Source organism: Balearica regulorum, chromosome 2 (assembly GCF_011004875.1).
Source record: "Balearica regulorum gibbericeps isolate bBalReg1 chromosome 2, bBalReg1.pri, whole genome shotgun sequence".
NCBI lineage: Eukaryota > Metazoa > Chordata > Aves > Gruiformes > Gruidae > Balearica > Balearica regulorum.
The window spans coordinates 82,436,491-82,450,022 of record NC_046185.1 but is presented as its reverse complement, the minus strand read 5'-3'; positions in this window follow the sequence as shown (position 1 = coordinate 82,450,022).

Below are 13,532 nucleotides of genomic sequence, written 5' to 3'. Positions count from 1 at the left end.
TGCAGCACATGCCCTCTTGTTTCATTTGCTCAGCACTACTTTTTTAAATAAAGCAAAAAGCAAGCTGTTTAGTTTAAATTATACAGAGAAAATTAACTGTCTTCACTGCATTGAATTCTCTTTCATCGTCTTAAATTCCTCTATTGTACTTCTTAATCCATTTTGTCCAGCTAGAAACAGTTCTGGATGTTTAGCACAGCCTACTCATCCTCTTTTCTTGGAGTTTCCACACTCTTTGGCCCATATACTGTATTTCTCAACCAAGAATAGATGCTTCACCTGGGTAAGTCTTTAATAACTCTTTAGGCTTTATCCAAGCAGGAAAATCATGGATTACCTTGCTTTCCTGCCGTGCTGGAGCATGAATATTTGCCTGAGCTCTGCATTTCTTCCACAGACCTGTGAGCATCTTTAGAGCGTGGTGAAAAAACTGGGACACGTGAACGGTCTACGTGGCAAGGATCTACGAACTTGGAGGAGTTTTGGAAAGCAATGTCATCTTTGCTCCAACAGGATCTGGCTATAGGCAAAAAAGGGCTCCAAAAAGAAGAAGAGTACAGACCAGGACCTTCTGCACCCCTTCTTTGCAGAAAAGCCTCAGCTAAGCTTTGGAACTGGACTTTTTTTTTATAAAAAATACGGGATAAATTCCACACGCCCACACACCTCATGCCTTTTTTTTTATTAGAATCAACTAAGAGGTTTATGCAGGGTCATGGGGAGAAGAGATGGAAGATGACAAGTTCGGTGTGCTAGAGGCAGTGACCACCTGGGCTGATATAATCCGCAAACTAAGAATAGCTGTGTTTTACTAAGTAGCTGGTGTTTGCATGCTTGCCTATTTGCACTCTTATCACATTCACAAGCTGACGAGGAAATTTCCTTTGTCCACCCCCACGCTTCTGTGGTGGAGGTTATCAGATGGCCTCCCCTACCCGTGACATTCCCTTGTGGTTCTGCGAGATGTAGAAAATGAGGTCTGCACTTGACTTCACCGCAGCTCAGCACGCTTGTTTCCCTGCTCGCAAATGATAGGAGAGCTCTTGGTCTTCAGCGGCAGTTTGGAAACCCAAACATGACGTGGCACAACATCATCCAGCTGTCTGAAAGCTTTCAGCACAAATGCTTTAGAGATGCGATGACTGCTGAGCTTGCCCCAGAGTTGCAGTTTCGTCTCTATTACTGAGCTTTAAAGCCAACTTCTCCCTGCCTTTCTGCTTTCCCCCTTTCTGTCGAAAGTAGAATAGGGTTCCAGAGACAAATAACCCCAACTTCCCATTGCATGTAATCACTTTCGTTCTGGTGTAATAAGTTGTCCAACCTCTCGTCTGTTAGCTGGAAGAAAATCACCCTTTTAGGAACAATTATCCCTATCATTGCCAACTTTCTGCTGCAGCCAAGGTCTTGGGGGCAGGAGAGGTGCTGTCCTATGCGGGTGCACAGCAGGTCACTTATTGGGTCTCCAGGCTATCCTTTTCCTTCTGAAGACTAGTACTGGGACTAGCATCAATACAGTCTGCTTTCTGAACAGGCTGGGATTTTGGAAGCATCGAGCAAGTTGTTAGTGCAGAGTTGCCTCCTGTGCCTGAGCTTGGGCACGGAAGACCAACATCTTTGGGAAAGGGAATCCCTGTTACAAAATCTGTGATGGGCCTTGCTTTTGGACAATTCTTTGTAAATCAGATGCTTCATACTTGGATTAAGAGTCCATATTATGGCTTCTTTTTCTTTAGAAATCAACATGCAATGACTCAGAATTCAGCTGTTTCTCCTTCAGGCTGTAAGATGTTACTGCCAGAAGAAACAAGACATGGCCTATTTGTGGGCACTTGCCTTTTTTTTTTTTTTTTTTTTTTTTTTAGTGTCAGTGCCTGGCTTTGCAACAGTGCCTAAATATTTATGTTTCACTGTCAAAAGTGCATAGCAAAAAATCAAAGTAGGCATTTTAAGACCTGGGTGCTGTGAGTGACTCACTGAGACTACAGATCCGAAGATCAGAGCACCCCCTTCCCCGGGCTTCTCTTCTGAAGGAGGAGGAGCAAGCTGCTTTCTGCCACCTCCACTGAGAACCACAGCAAGTCATCAGCGATGGCTTATTTTGTACTGAAACAGCAAAACAGGATCACTGAGGGGAAGAAAAGAGCTCGTTCCTTTTGGAGGAAGGAGTCACTCCAACCCCAAACATCAAACGCCATCAGTGAAGAGAACAAACTTTCTTCAGAGGGAGACTTAGCAACAAGCAGGAAAAAGAAACAGATGTAAAAACCGATGCCAGAAAGAGAAAGCAGAAGCCTGTACACAAAGGAGCAACAGTGCTGATGGAAAAGTCACGGACAGACAAGGGCTTGAGCATGTACATGCCCCCTTTCAGAATGCAGCTTATTGATCGCAATGACTTTTAGATTAATAGAAACAGTAACAGAAGATGCTCCTTTCTGAAAGACGCTTTGTGCAGCTGATAGTTTGCTTATTCTGGATTGCAGAGATAAACATCCTGGGTCTGTTTGCCATTTTCTTTCCCACATCTCCTAAGAGAATCACCATCCATGCTGACAGCTGAAATTAATAGATGTGCTTCTTCATTTAGCGGGTCAAAACAACCTACTGCTAAGCTAATATACACTATACTTGTCTGTATGTTTCAGAACACAGAAGAAAGGATGGCATTTCATTTAATTAGGCTACAGGACAGGAATTCAGAGGCTGAATTTCTATTTTTGCAGTTGCCAAAATCTTATGCATCTTCAGCAAATCCTTTTACCACCTGTTAAAAAAAAGGGGAAAGGAAATAAGCTTTCTCCATCTGTAAAGCAAAGCTTGATGATTAAAATTGAGAGATGCTGAAAATACCATGGTGATGGAGACTCTTCAGCTGAGCGTGCAGCCCCCGCTGTGATGATGAGCAGCACTTTCATCTCCCTTTGCAGTCACTGACAATTAAGACAGAATTCTCCTACTTGCGAGGGATGTCAGCACCTTCCTCACAAAGGATTCAATGATTTCTTTCTCTGTAATTTTTTATGGATCTTACCCCTTTTGACTTTCTACTATATAGACTGCAAGTATTGGGATTTTGACTTTCCTGGCAAGTAAATGACATACATTTTATTTAAAATATAGCCTGTATTGGGAATGTAAAAATGAAATTTCCTGGCTGTTCCCATATGGCTTCTTCTCAAATATATACATACACACACCTTTCCCTGGACCCACATTCCCCCACAGACATTTTGTCTCAGTGGCTTGGGATGTTTATAGGATTTCCGGAGATCCCATGGCCCTGCAAGAATTGTTGTTCCCTCAGCGTGTCAGGCACGCAGAGATCCCAGATGCCACCCCTGGGTGTGCACAAAGGGGTGCAGCACAGCTCAGAACGTCTGATCCATCCCCAGCAGGTTGGACTCCAAGCACATTTGCTGCAAGCTACAGGAGTCAGGAGCTGGTGCTTCATTTCAGCTTCCTGCATCCATTTTACAGAAGGAAGGTGTGGATTTTGAGTAGCACTAGAAGAACAAAACAGAAGTCTTCCTCCTAAGTTCAGGAGGAGGAGGACTGTATCTTGGATTCTGCCTTTATTTCCTCAAAATTACTTCTAGATGTAATCATATCCTCTGAACAATCTAGATTTACATGACATCAGAATAATACTACTTTCTCTGGCACTTCAGGATGACAGTTTGAAGATACTCGAAGCTGCCACCAAATTTTTATGGGGAGCTGTTAGATTTAAAAGGATCATTAACTACACAATCACATAATTGGATCCTTATGTCACAGGTTTTGTTTGAAAAGCTTAAATGGTTTCTACATATGTTAATAAACTTGTTTTAGCACTGAGAGCATAAATGCATGACAAATTGTCTGAGAGGAGAAATGAAAGGGAGACCATCTAAACTTCCATTTTTGCGAGGGACGGAATCTGACACGCTGGAGACACAGCAGGAAACCAATGAGGAACAGAATGTACAACCATTGCTGCTGTTAATTATAGATCCTCAGCTCTGAGGCGTTGAAGAGCCTTGCTCTTGGGGTCTCTTCTTCTGACAAGTGTCTCACATCCCAAAACCACCTCACCTTCAGGACATTTCACAAAGTCGAGTCAGATGAGGGCATTCTGCCCCTTCCTCCATCTACCATAAGTTGTTCCAGAAGGCACTGGAGCACTTTTCTACAGGTCATACAAGCATAATGTTGCTGGGTTTGTTTAAGTTTTTTTATTAGATCTAACATAACTGGCAAATGCACAACTCTATGTTGTGTATTTCAAATGAAAAAACTCTAACAAGATGATTCTTTATGCTTTGCTACATTTGGTTTTTTCCAAGCGACGTAGCAGCAGTCCTTCCTCTGCTGACCTTCAAGTATTGCTGGGACACAAAATGTGCTAGTGTGACTCTAACAGCATGATTGCAACAGAATCATGGTAAGGTAAATATCATATAGTTATACTTCCTTTCACTGGCAATATTACCAGGAGACAGACTTCATAAAGAGCTACACCCAATAGTAAAATAATTTGTGCTCAATAAACAAATACAGAGAGCTGTTATAAAGTCCAACATGGAGCTCAGCCAGAAATGAGCTACTGCATTTAAGTGGCAATACGTCAGCTGCAAATGAGCAACTCAACAGAAACCGAGACATTTGTATAGTCAAACTAGGAGGAGGCCTAAAATGCCGAAATTATGGCTGCAGATGGTGGTAGGTTTTGCAAACCCTGTGTCTCCATACATGGACCTACAGTTTTTGAAAGCCTCCCCCCCCCCACCCCACAATGCAACATTAGATTCGTCTTGTTTATGGAATTAACTGAAACATTTCAAAAAATGAGCTTAAGCGTGGCTGAGGGAATGGCAAATACACGCGAGCCAGCTGCCATAACTCGTGTTTTCCTCACGAGAAACAAGGACGGGATTTCAGGATTTCACAGCGCAACCTAAGTGGAGACCTCAGCTACCTCCCAGCCTCCATCGCCTGACTGCTGTGAGAGACTTGCTGAGCCAAACACCGCTGTCACAAACAGTTAAAGCAGTTTCAGCTTTTTATATGGATGCTCAACGGTGTGAAGTCAGCTGCCTTGCTAGAAACAGGAAACTGAGATGTCTGTCGCACTGGCAGATTTAGGATGTAACGCCCGCTCGGTCACCTCAAAAGGAGGCCAGGACATGCGGTGTGCTGTAAAACACTGCAAGGCGACAATGTTAGTACATACAAATCTTTATATATAGCTTGTTTTATATAAAGTGCTGGATCTCTGTGTGCATAGATTCTTCCCAAAAAACCGCTCTCGACACCTGAGCACTTTGTTTCTAGGACAGGGTACTTTGGACACGAAGCTGCGTCCTTGTGGTGGGTACACCCTGTGTCCTTGGGAGTACATTCCTCCTGCCCATCTAATGTCCTTCACCATAACTGAGGACGGGCAGTCAGCAGAAGAGCACGACTTCCCACACAGCTCTCATGATTTGCCATTTGTGCATTTTCTTTTTCCCCAACACAAGTGTTTCTACACCCCTCCTCTGAAGAGCAGCTAGGAAAGACCTTTTTAAGTGTTTCACAATTAGCAAAGAGCCCTTTCACCTTCCCTCCCACAGAATGGTGTAGGAGAGCATTAAGTATGCACAGAAGGGAAGAACTTGGAGAAGAAAGAGTAGACGTCTTGGGACACCAGCTCCAGCAGAGCTCTCCAGAGTGATGCAAACAGAGCTCTGGGGATTGTGTCCTCCAGCAGAAAAGTTAGAACAGCAGTCCCTGCTACAGGTATGCCTTTGAGTGCCACACTGCTCTATGATGAAATAACATAATTTTCACTTCCAGTGGCTGGAGAAACTCTTAAATTTTTTTGTTTTTTTTAAAAAAAGCCTTGATGACAAGAAATAGCTGCAATAACGCAGGGTGGCAGATGTCCCGTGACAGCACCACAGCATGAAAGAGAAATACAACTGTTTATACAGAAGACAACCCACCCTTATACTACTTCAGTATAGAAGACCTCCAACATTTACAAAGAAATGCATTCTTCATCTAACACCCCTTTATCCAATTGGAAAGCTTTTCCCTTGCACCTCTAAAATAGAAGAGAGGGAGAAGCTCAAGTAAGATGGTAGAAGTTGATATTTCATTGTCTGACTTGGGCAAAAAGGTCAATGTTTGACATCAAGCAAACTTAACCATGGAAAATAAACCACTGCATGACGTAGGACAGCAATACCAAGGCTCTGGACAAAAAAACCACAAACCCAAACCTTTACAAACATCAGCTGCATCTTTCACGCTATTAGATTCCACAACATGCACATGTGGTTTCAATATTTTTTTTTTTTTTTTTTTTTAAAAAGCCACTTCAAACATAAATAGATTATCACAATGGTTGCTTACTATTACAGGGTCGGAGGTGTGATAGAAATGATAAACTAGAAAAGCAAGATTGCTAGAAGAAATACTCAGGTTATCTGGGAATAGATTTATAAAGCAGATAAAGAGTTTCTGTGAAGTACTTAAGTACAGAAAGAGTTCACATCTGAACTAATGGAAAAGAGCATTACCATTTCCTGCTTATTTCTTTAAAAACTACAGATGGTGTTTAGGCCTTGTAAAAGGTTATCCCCCTCAACTCTTGCAGTTAACTAACAGAGAAAAATACATTTCTTGATTATTTGTCAAACCAAACATTACAGACTGAAGAGGAAGATTCAACTTTAATCAAGTACTTGCACTACTTGCCTAACCACTCACAACTGGAAAAGTCACAGCATGCAAACAGAAACAGATGTTTTCTTTCACAAACAAATGCCATCCCTACCCATCCATAAATCCTTTGGAAGATAAAAAGGAATCATAGGCCTCTTGGCCATGTACTGACTATCCCAGAACATTCTTACTCAAAGATACTTAAAATGTCTTTATTAAATACCAAATAAAGATATTTTCCTCTCTCTGAACTTTATCTCTGCAGTCTCTTTGGGATATTAGCTTCCAAGACAAACAGCAAATACTTCTAGAGGAAAGCTTTTGACTTGCACAGTGAATTATTTTGAAGGGATGCCGTCTACTCTCAGTATACTCTTATCTTGCCTCCACTAGACCCATTAGCTTATCAGAAATTACTGGAAATACTTTTTAGAGTAAAAAGATCTTGATTACTGTTTTTGCATATTTGAACATGTTTGCAGGCCAGTTCTCCTCTTTCTCATCTCCAGGGATTACCATCCTCTTCAGCATTTCTCCCTTCCTGCTCCAAAGATGTTGAAAGTTGCAATGTCTTTCTCATGGCTGAACTGCTGGCTGGCAGTGCACACTCTAAAGCCAGTCATGACCTAGTAACAGAAAACTTACAGCCAGTGCAAAGAGGTAGCAAACAGCATTGTATCAGTGTTGAGGAAAAGACGTTTAAGTACATCAGATATTTGCTGTAAAGTTCCATACCAAAAAGCAGAACATACGCAGGCAGCCGTGCCATGGTTTCTGTAGGTGCATTGTTCTCCCCTTCGTCAGACTCTGAGGTGGTGGCAGTGATCAGATGTGCAGTTAAAGTCCAGCGTTGTCCATGCTTACTCCTAGGGAGGCTAACTTGTCATTGGCATCCTAGTAAGATGTGTACAGTAACCTCCTTTCTGGGTTTGCTTCCCATCTTTCACTGTTTCTCTCTGTAGTCTTGTTTCTCCCCAGTCTCCATCTGTATTACCCCCGAGTACATTTGGAATTGCTAGCTGTCTGAATTGGATGTAGCACCCTCAGCTTCTCCAAGACATCAGGCAGAACAAGCTCATGCTGTTATCATGTCATAAGTATCATGAGTAACTCAGATTTGGGGACAGCTTTGATTTCTTTCCCATGCACTACCACACGATTCACCTCTGAGGCAAAGCCCTAGGAAACTAGGCTTCCTTTGTTCGTGCATATAAATAATCACCTATGTCTCTCTTCACCACTGCTATATTTCTACTTACAGAGAAAGCAAAAGAAAGGAAAATATCATTTTATGCATGACATTAGTTTGCATCCCCTGAATTTAAAAACAAAACCAAAAAAATCTCACCAAAAAACCCACCAAGAATTGTATGTGCAGTCAACACACCTTGAAGAAATCTATATGCTTTGTCAACATACATCTTTTTGCAGTATTTGCAGCACGCGTGCACTCCATCGCAGTCGCCACCCTTTCTTACAGCACAAAGTTATCCATGTGTGCCAATGTAATTTAGCACTACAGACATTATATCCTTCATTGCCTCACATCTGATGATCCTTCAGAAGGTAACTGGAGAAAAAGCAACATACAGAGATGTTTCAAAGAGATCCACCAAATGGCTAGTTTTCTTTTCTCTTGTGAGTGCTTGCATACGTGTCCCATACCGTGTGATAAATCCAGGCAACACCATACACATGCGCACAGTAACTGAATGCGTATCTCGGACTTTCACTGAGCAACAAGAGAAGCATCGTACACGGAAACTGAGGAATGGTGTAGTGCCAACGTGCAAATGCAACTCCCCAACAATGACTTTGCAAATCAGAGGGACAAGGACATTTTCCACTGCTATTGCCTGAGTTGCAGTAGAGAAATGCTCTCAGCAGAGGTAGTGGATCTACCTTGACAGGCTTGCTGCAGGGCATGAAACTGCCAGCTAGCCAGTGAGACAAATTCCTCAGGCTCACACCGTTAGATTATTTAGTTTTGGCAGCCACCATGTACGAAGACTGCCCTGAAAGGTTTGATTTTCTGCAGAACAAAGGACAAAGCTGAAGTTTTGTGTGAGTTATGAAGCAACTCTTTGACCACAGAAATGTGCTAGAGGGAAAAGAAAACAATGACATTAATTTCTTCACTCCTGGCAGAAACAACACACAGCTATTGGCCCAGCATAAGCTCTTAAACAAACCTGATAAATTACCTGGAAGAAAACAACATTAGAAGGAACAGTTATTAGACCTGAATCTCTCTCACGCTCCTGGAAGAAAAAAGGTTGTCAAAAGGTGAAGTGGTTACAAGCTCAGATGATTATCTCATCCATATCATGATCACCAGTGTAACAGGAATTCAGCTAGGATTTTTATACCTAAAAATTCCCCGCAGAGTGGGATGAGAGAAAACAGAGCGCCTCTTAGAGCAAGCAGATGACTTCCCCAGCAGAGATGCTGACCCCTATTGCAACCTTATACTTTATGATGTATCAGATATTTATACTATATCCATACTTCATCAAATAGAGAATATCACATTTCCATTCTTAAAAGTAATAGACTATTAAGCAGACTATTGAAAAGGAGATGAATAGCTAAACATTAAGTGAAAAAACAGGTCCACTTAGAAAAATTAGTACTTAATCCAAAAAGACAAATAAAGACTAGACTCACTTTAGAACCATTCAACACCCAAGCTATGAGATGGAGTACAACAGCATGGATTATGTTCTTTGCAACCAGGTCTGAAAAGTGATCTCCAGTTGTCCTCCACAACAAGTAACCAGGGTAAAAGGAGCAATCATCACCAGATTTACACCCTGCTTTACTTTGTGGAAGATCCTTGGAAGAAACAAGTTTCGGCCTCCATCAAATTTCTAAAGCAGTGAGTAATTTTGACATTTTGGTGATCATGGACACCCCATCCTAAAAGCCTCCCTTAAGACTTCATGATACAACATGACATTCTTTTCCTATCAGTGTGAAAACAGCTAAGATTGCCCACTAGCATCTAAAGCTCCCAACAACAGCAACAAAACCAGAATGAACCAATGGATGCATTAAGTCCTGTAACTGGGACTAGCACATTTCCCTAGCTTTGCGTTTTTCTGGCAAGCAGAGTCCCAAACCCTCCGAGTCCCAGGAGAGAGCTCCATCACCAAAGAAGGAAGTACTCTCTCACCATCAGTCTTGCGAGATGGCAAATTAAATGACATCATTCTGCAAATACTCAGTGGATCTTGGCATCACTGAAGGGAAAGTCTGAGAGCTTGAAGAACCATCCATCTCAAGGGAACACATGGTCTTCAGCAACACACAGGCAAGATGTGTAAAAACAGGCAGGATATGTGATGTAAACTGGTATTCAACCAGAGTGATTAGGCAGATTCCCAGTGGTACAACAGGGCAAACTTCCAGCTGCTGCCAGCTCTTCCTCAGTATTTGGGAGTAACCCTTGGGACAGCAGTCCCTTGCAGAGACCGAGTTCAGGGTGTGCTAAGTTAATTCCTGGTGCTGACTACTGCCAGGTGAGTCTTCAGGAAGCTTAATGTGAAATTTCTGCAGCTAATCTTTGGAGACACTCCTCATGTGTGATTTCAGTGTGGAAACAAGCCTCCTGCTTGAGACCCAAGTAAATCCTCTTATTGAAGTGAGGGTGCTATCCTCACTAAAATCAGTGTTTGAAATTTAATTTGAAAGTGGAGTGTTTCAGCTTAATCAAGTCCAAGGTGGGTTACAATTTCCTTCCTCAGGATAAGAGGAAATGAGTTTGATGGCTCCAGGAGCTAGCAAGAAAACTATCTCTTGTCAGGATAGACTGAAAGAAGTTCTTGAAAACATCAGGGGAGCTAGGCTGACTGAGTCATAAAATAAAGGCCAGAGACCAGCAGTAGTCAGCTTCTATTTTTTTAATATAAGAGATCTCCATGCTCAATTCCATCAGAACAATCTTTCCCTAATGCAATCTTACTACCTCGGCTTCGTAGGCTGAAATAAAGATGCTGACAAAATTCAGTCAGAGAAAATTAATGTTCGTGCAGGATGTGCTGAAAGGGGCATCCAAGTTTTACATAAACGATCATGGGCTCTAAACTGACCATTGCCACTCAACTTGGGAACGTGATCTCAGGATTTAATATTCTAAGAAGTATCAGCTCAAAAGAAGTCAAAGCAAGGCGACCATTTGGAATTTTTAGAAAAGGAATAGAGAACAAAGTACCATTTTGCAACTGTGTAACTCATGACGCACCTTTATCATGAATATTGTGTGAGCTTTGCCCTCTCCCATCATAGGCAATATATGACTTGGAACTAGGGAAGGTTCAGAAAAAGGTAATTAAGATGATAAATAGCTTCCCCGTGAGGAATAAATAGACCAGTACTCTTTAGCTTGGTAAACAGAGGACCGAATGAAAAGTAAGGTAGAAGACTAAAAGCAGAGGTAGGACACACAAGTTGGGAAGATGAACTGCTCATTGTCTTTTCCAAACCAAAACTTCAGAAACATCAAATGAAGATATTGATGGGTTCTTCACACAGTATGGAGCTCGACTGCATAACCCGCTGCTAAACAAAGTTATGGATAGCAATGGTTTATTGCCATTCTAAAACGATAATTAGATATTACATAATTCTCAATGGACTTTTCTTCCATGAGAGGCAAAGACATTTTGTCAGGAAGACCATTTAGTATGACAGATAATATAACCTCCATCAATATTTAATCTCAGGAAAAGAAAATAAAAAATCAGAAGTTGCCTGCCTGAGGGATAAAGCAGTGGTTCTGACAAAAACACCACAATACCTAGAGCTGGTTTAAACAAATACAGAAACTTGGTCTTACCAGATTCTACCTACCTCCACACGCAACTGAATCCCTGTAGCAGAGAAATTAGTAACACACCCACACAGAGCCTATACACACATGGAAAGGGTACGTAAGGCTTAGCTCATCTTCCCGACTGGAGCAGACCTGGTAACGCTCCCTGCACTAATCCCTAGCACACGAATACACTGCTGCTCACAGCAAAGATCGGCTGACCGAATACTCAGTAAATACCAGCTACTCATAGATTTCACTACCCATGGACGCTGGTTAAGTATATTCCTGTCTTCATTTCTGTTAAGATTTTGGGAACCACGGGGCTTACCCTCAAGCCAGCCATTGGTTTTCCCCTTTGTTACATTAATTTCTCACTCACCAGGCCCTCTTTTTGATGGAGTCCTACACTGACTCTCCCTCAGCAGTAGGGTTTTAATGTTTCCTGACAATGTCATGCATTATGTTACACGTAAAAAACATTCCATTATATTTTCAGGCATCTTCTACTACCAATCAGGTTTGCAAAGGTACTGAAATCTTTTTAGGAAGCCAGATGCTTTTGCTGTGTCAGTCTGCAGGATCTCTGTTGCGCCCTGGCCTGAGCATGCTTTTTGGATTTGGAAAAACAATTATTTTTTTCTTCTATTCATCAACACATTAATAGTCCCATCTGAGAATAAGGATGGCTTACAGTTAAGCGATCCCTATGCTCACACAAGATAAAACCAGGCTCTCCCATCCCACTTCTCATGGGCACAGGCAGGCATGTGTTAGGCCTCTGCCCACAGGAAGGCAACGTAGGCTGCTTCCCTGACCATGGAAGTATTACCAGGCTTTCTGCTTAGCAGTTGCATGATGTTTTTCAAGTTAAGCTGCATTCATCGAATGCGCAACGGAGAACTCCTGCACTCTCAAACCCCACTTGAAAAGTATTGACATGTGCACTGACTATAAAGTCTGACAACCTCTTCTCTTCTATCCTAAACTATCAGTAAGAAGTGATTGGGGTATGTCATCAAAAAGCAACATTTGGACACATTCTTCTCTAGAACATGCCTGGCTATTTTTCCCCCTTTCAGCTATGATGTTGACTGCCATTCCCTATGCTCTACAACATTCTCATATTAGAAACCTCATACCAATTCCTTTCACCCATGCTTTTGGTTTCCACTGTCAGCCTGTGCTGCTGGTTTGTTGTGTGCAGAACAGTCATGGAGAACTGTGCCCAACTGAGGCCAAGTGGTATTTGCAGCCCCCACTACACAATTTAGCAAAACAAAAGGACCTTACACACACATTCTCTCTTTAAAGCATTTGAAGAGATGTCCAAGCTGAGGAGCCCATCATTCAAGCTCTCCTCAGCTGGAGGCTCTTGCACTGAACAGCCAGCAAGTTTTAGCGCAAAACTCTACTCTGTCAAAAGATGTTAGCTTTCCCAAGTAACAGGGCTCACACGGAGGGCCAGAAACAGCACACTCTTGTTCACATATGAATGGAAGAACATATCTCTGCTACTTAAAACATCTACAAGTACGTTATTTCTCTGTAGAGCATTTGGGTAACTTCTCCCCAGCTGAGTGTATCTTCAGTCAAGAAAAAGTATTTTCAAGAACTCAAGGACACAAACTCTTCCATGGAGCATGTTGGCATCTATTTCCCTGTCATGGAAAAAGCTTCCCGTGGCTCTTCCTTGGCAGTGCATCCTCCCTGAATATTCTTTGTCTCAATATAAAATGTGTCTCTCAACTGTCTCAGTAGTAAATTGTGAGGCATAAAGGGACTGTTTCATCACTTGACAGGTAATAGAGGAAAAAAAAAAAAAAAAAAGAGTGGAAAAAAATCATGAATACAATGCAGTAACAAGGATAAACACTCCCTATTGTTCCTTGACCTTTCACGTAATTTTGAATTGCAAATGGCTTAATGATAGCAGAAAAGGGAGAGATATAAATGTACACAATGAAAACTTTTCTGCTTCATCCCTTATAGGATGCGAGCAGAGTTTAGCTGCAAAACCCAAGTCTTT